Source organism: Martes martes (assembly GCF_963455335.1).
Source record: "Martes martes genome assembly, chromosome: 12".
Classification (NCBI taxonomy): domain Eukaryota; kingdom Metazoa; phylum Chordata; class Mammalia; order Carnivora; family Mustelidae; genus Martes; species Martes martes.
Window position 1 is genome coordinate 61,383,546 of NC_137900.1, and position 6,000 is coordinate 61,389,545.

Sequence of the window (6,000 nt, forward strand, 5' to 3'; positions counted from 1 at the left end):
CCCCCACTGTCCCCATCTTCAGGGTGACCATACATCCCTTGTTGCTGAAATAGTCTCAGTTTAAGTCTCAGACTTAAACCTAAATTATCCAGGATAATTATTAATAATCCATCTTTTCCTTTCAGAAATGTTCTGGTTTGAATGATACATTAGAAGATCACTTTATCCATTTTGAACAATGGCATGACCAGTCACTTAAATGCCCATGCCAGAAACTTCGTATTTATCCTAAACTTAGGATAAATTTGCTTAATTCCTGCAGACGGAGCCCCTGGACAGCGGGGACAGTGCCTTACCCACTGTGATATTCCAGTGCGAAACACAGAACCTGGCCTTTGGAGAGCTCAATAAATGTCAAGTAAAGGACACGAAGATAGAGTTAAGGGATGGAATTAGAAGCCATAGAATATTAGAGCTGGAAAGGGTGGGCCCTTAGGCCTATCCTCTCATTTTATAGATAAGGAAATCGAGGCCCAGTGTGGTAAATGGGCTTGGCCAAAGTCATATGACCAGTTAGTGACAGGGTCAGTACTGGACCCCAGATCTATGAGAAGTTTTCTAGGAGTTTTAAATCTTCTTCGTTAGAGGGACAGCTTAGCAGTCTGCCTTCATTAGACCCTTTGTGTGTGTGTGTGTGTGTGTGTGTGTGTGTGTGTGTGTACGGAGGGTTTGGGAATGTGGTATGGAGGGAAAGAATAGATATTCTTGCTTCCAACAGTGCTCAAAGGAACTGAGGAGACCCGTCAAGGCTTATTTGAGAGGCATTATATCACTTTTCTCCTGGAGACATTTTCACCTTCTTAGCATTGCCAGACCGGGTTAAAATTAAATCTGGTCTGACAGTAGCTCAGGTGGTGTCTTTTGTTATTGTTTTTAAGCTGAGAATCAGATGCTGTGAAACAGCCTCAGTAAGGTGGGTAATGGGAAGCTATCATGTCATTTACTGCTCGATCTGACAACTTGTTGGTGGACATGGGGGTTCTGAAAAAGAGAATGCCTGCCTGCCTTCAGTGGAGTCTTTCCCCCCTTCTTTTAGTCACCTCCAATTCTGTTTTTAGTCTGGTCTTGGTGAATCAATCCTTTGATTTTGAGAAAATGATCCCCTTTTCTGAACTTCGTGTTCCTTATTTGTAAAATGAGTGGGCTGGACTAGAGATTCTCATCACTGAGTCTAGCCCTGAGTCCCATCATGTCAAGGCTCCTCTGCCCATTGCTTGGAGCAGACTTGGACATTCATGTCTAGCACAGGTATTTCTAATATACATATATTTAAACTATCAAAATCCAGGTCTCTGCTTTATTCTTGGCTAGACTGACTCTCTCTTATACGTTATACTTAAATTCATCATTCCTTAAATGTCCAGTCCTCTTTCTTTTTAAAACACTCTAATATGCTTATTATTTCAACCATTTATATTTAACATTAAAGTTTAATCATGAAGTTGTTAACCATAGAAAATTATTAAATAAGTGAGTTTGGAATGAGCATGGAACAGCTGAAAAAAATGAGTGAGTATTTCAGAATGAGCACTTTGGAAAAGAAATTTATGCATAGAAAACAATGGAGAATTACAATTAAGAGCTCTGGGGATCTCAAACTGATTTGTCCAGCTATTACATAGTCATTTCAATTTAAATTAAAATTGTAACTATTTTCTAGTCTACTAAAAATATGAGGTGTCACATTAAGAGTTTTAATGGTGCATTCTCTGGGGAATGCAAAAATGTGAGATTGTAGCACATAAATAACTATATAGTGAAGAGTGAATAAATTCTCTGCCAAAAATGAATATGATAAAAACAGAAATGACAGTGGATTATTTTATTCCCTCTAGTGAAGCGCAGCTCACACATTAGAGCAAAGAAACAGTTCACAGGGTGTCTAATTCCATATCACTTTGTCAGAGCTGATGAAAAGAACAACACAAAAAATTTTAACTGGTTGATGAACTCAGGCATAAATGAGGCCATATATTTTGTTCCCAAAGTAAAAAAAAATTTTTTAGCCACAGAAAGTAGGTTGATATTAATATTTGATAGCCCTGATTCATAGAAAATTGGATTAGTCAAGGTTTTAACCACTGTAGAACATGTTTAAGGCAATCAAAAACTTCTGGAGGTGAAAAAAAGATTAAAGTCAAAAGCAGGAAATGTAGCTTCCTGGAGTAGGCTAAATCCTGGTGTGTGTGTGTGTGTGTGTGTGTGTGTGTGTGTGTTTTCATGTGTGGTCATGTATGCCAGAGTGGTTAGTCAGAGTGGGTGGAAGGTCTGATGATGAAACAGAAGATTTGGGATTTTATTGTAATACATGTGAATTATTTATTTTTTTAAACTTTTTTTTAAAGATTTTATTTATTTATTGGACAGAGAGATCACAAGTAGGCAGAGAGGCAGGCAGAGAGAGGAGGAAGCAGGCTCCCCGCTGAGCAAAGAGCCTATGTGGGGCTCGATCCCAGGACCCTGAGATCAGGACCTGAGCTGAAGGCAGAGGCTTAATCCCCTGAGCCACCCAGGCTCCCCGTAATACATGTGAATTACTGATAAGACAAGTGGTATCTGGACATCTGGATAATGGAGAGAGTTAACTGAAGTAAGAACCAGGTGCAAGAGAGTTAATATAACTAAGTTTGGTTGAGCTTCCAGGTAGCCAGGATAAAAAGGAAACTGGTGGGCTTCATACATCTTGTCGTATCAATGTCCTCCTATTCCTAAGTTCTTGGAGGTATTTGTTGTTTGGAGCAGTATTTTTCAAACGTAAGTACAATTAAGAATTATCTGGCCTCAGGAGATTCTGTTTAATTTGTCTAGGATGGGACATGTGCACCAACTTTTTTTTTTTAAAAAAGCTCCTCAGGTGGGTTTGATGCACAACCAGGCTTGTGGGTTAGTGATGTAGAACCTTACAGACAACAAATGACTCATCGCCGTTGGGTAGAAGATGCAGAAACTCTTTCTACAACCACTTATCATATTGATTCTTAATACAAGAGGAGTATCGATTTGTAGTTCAGTGAAGGCATTTCTAAAACAGTTCAAATCCAGTTTTCCTGCCACATAAAATTACAGGCATCTGTACTTTGAGTAATCCATTCCTGAAAAATCAGGCATTTTGCATACACATGCTAGCTGGGAACCAATTTTTGTTGTTTTAAAATAGGAAAAAGTTTCAATGTCTTAAATGCAACCCAAATCCCTCAACTAAATTTTACTGAGATAGTCAAATTCCTTTATAAATTTGAGTTACAAATTACCACATTAGGATGTAAAAAGGCGTACAACATTCCTTCCTGTCATTAAATGATACATAGGTTTTTAATGATCGTTTGTGTGCAGTGACAAAGCTTCTTTTAAGATCAGCCCCATCTGAGACACACTTCCTTTTTATGGTTTCCTGATGCGCTGTTCAAAATTTTGTGCGATTCTGATGGTCTACCAATTATAGCTGGAAGAAACTTGAGGCTTTTCTCAGACACAATGTCACAGTTTTTGTAATATATTTCTTAATGAATGAAAAATCTTTTCCTTTATGAATATTGGCTTAAGTATTATATTGAAAGATATGTATGTTCTATGACATCTGGTCATTCCTATTCTGAGGGGTATTCTATCTGGAAAATGCTAAACAGGGAGATATTCCACTTAAAATGCATTTAGGGGGTGCCTGGGTGGTTCAGTTGGTTAAGCAACTGTCTTGGCTCCAGTCATGATCCTGGAATCTCAGGATCAAGTCCTGCATTGGGCTCCCTGCTCAGCGAGGAGTCTGCTTCTCTCTCTGACCCTCCCCCACTCATGCTCTCTCTCCTTCTCTCTCTCTCAAATAAGTAAAATCATTAAAAAGAATTAAAAAATTAATTAAAAATTAATTAATGCCTTTAGGGGCACCTGGGTAGCTCAGTTGGTTAAGTATCCAACTCTTCATTTGGGCTCAGATCATGATCGGGCATTTGTGGGATCGAGCCCCACGTCAGGCTCTGCACTCAGTGCGGAGTCTGCTTCAGATTGTTTTGCCATCTCTCTCTGCCCCTCTTTTGCTCACTCTCTCAAATAAAACCTTAAAAAAAGAATAAAAATTAAAATGCATTTAAAAAGTCCAAGGTGGATAACCAGTCTTGAGAATTGAATTAGTAGGATTTTATTTGGCTGCAAGTAACACAATACCCTCCCTCATTTAAGTGGGTCTTTGTGGCAAGAAGTCCAGAGGTGGATGGTCACAGAGCTGGCCCAGCAGCGTAATGTTGTAATGAAGGTCTGTAGCTATTCCCTCCTGCTTGATGCTTTACTCAACTCATGATGTTGGTGATGTCTCCCTTCATGGTCACAAGATGACTGCTGCAGCCCAGATACCATGCCTTCTGTCAACAGAGTCCAGAAGTAGGAAGGGACAGCAGTGAGAGAACTCATCTTACTCAGACTCTATATCAGGAGCAAAGTCCTTCTCACAAGCTTTCAAGCAGAATTCTAATATCTCATTAACAGAAATGGGCTATATGGCCATCCATAGCTATAAAGGAGGCTGGGAGAATGGTTATCTTGCATCTACAACCTCCATCATGCAGGGAAGATGGGGAAGAAGAAAGGCCGATGGGAAGGTCAATAGAGTCCAGATTCTATCATTAATGAGCTGTGTGTCCTTGGAAGGTTTCTTACCCTCCATAAACTAATAGGTTTTTCTGACAGAGCATTTCTGCTTGCATGTTAAGATGTTACTTATAAAGGTTTGTCTTGATTGGAAAAGAGAATGTCTTTGGAGATTGCCAGGGCACCTTGGTGTTTATAAATTGCTAATAAGTTCTGCAGCAAAGAGAACAGTTTAACTATCCAACCCAGTGTTCCCAAGATGTATTTGACCACAGAACCTTTTATATAAACCAGGAACTTGTGCATCTGGTGTTCTGTGGAACTTTCCATGAAACACTGCCCTGTTAGGTTGAACTTTCTTAAATATAGGGTCTTCATCTTTAAATTTCTCAGAGTACTCAGCAGGTTTCCAGATACTCACTGCTCATCCTTCAATCAAGGCTTTAACCTCACTTTCTCAGGGAAGACATCTCATCCATCCAAACTAGGTCAGAAGTATATATTTCCTAACCTATTTTGGCATGTATCCTGTGTAAATATATCCTATCCTCCTCCTTTATAGACACCTCAGTTGCAAAAACTTACAGTTTGTTATCTTTAGTACTTATGATCTGTCTTGCCAATGGACTGTAAGGTCCCTGAGAGCTGGGCTAGTGTCTTGTTTACTGCCTTGTCCCAGTGCCTACCACAGTGGCTAGCATGTACTAGGTGCTCAATACATATATTCAAATTAATGCCTTGCACATGGTGGGCTATGGAGGTATTTGTGTAATGGACACTTCGTGTTTTGTTTTCCAACACTGATGCCCCAATCAATTTCTTTCAGGATTGCCACTTCCCACTCCATTCCATCCGTATGGTTTTTCCTACTGGTGATTGGCTCAGGGGGTGCACACCTGGGCCAGTAAGCCTCCTGCTGGGGTTTATAAAATTTGGGATAGAAGGGCCAGATTTGGGTCTTCCCAGTGGTTAAAGACGTAATGGTAAAACTCAGGAAATTTTGACTACCATATTTCCTTCTGTTTGAACCAGAGAATTGGAGAAGACTGATCAGGGAGATAGGTAGGTAGGTAGATGGATAGATAGATAGATAGATAATACACAGATAGAGAAAGAGAGAGAGAGAGAAACAGAGAGAAGTCATAGATACCCAGCCAGATAGGGGAGATGAAGAATAGCTACAGACCTTCATTACAACATTACGCTGCTGGGCCAGCTCTGTGACCATCCACCTCTGGACTTCTTGCCACAAAGACCCACTTTAATGAGGGAGGGTATTGTGTTACTTGCAGCCAAATAAAATCCTACTAATTCAATTCTCAAGACTGGTTATCCACCTTGGACTTTTTAAATGCATTTTAATTTTTATTCTTTTTTTAAGGTTTTATTTGAGAGAGTGAGCAAAAGAGCAGGACTGAGCTT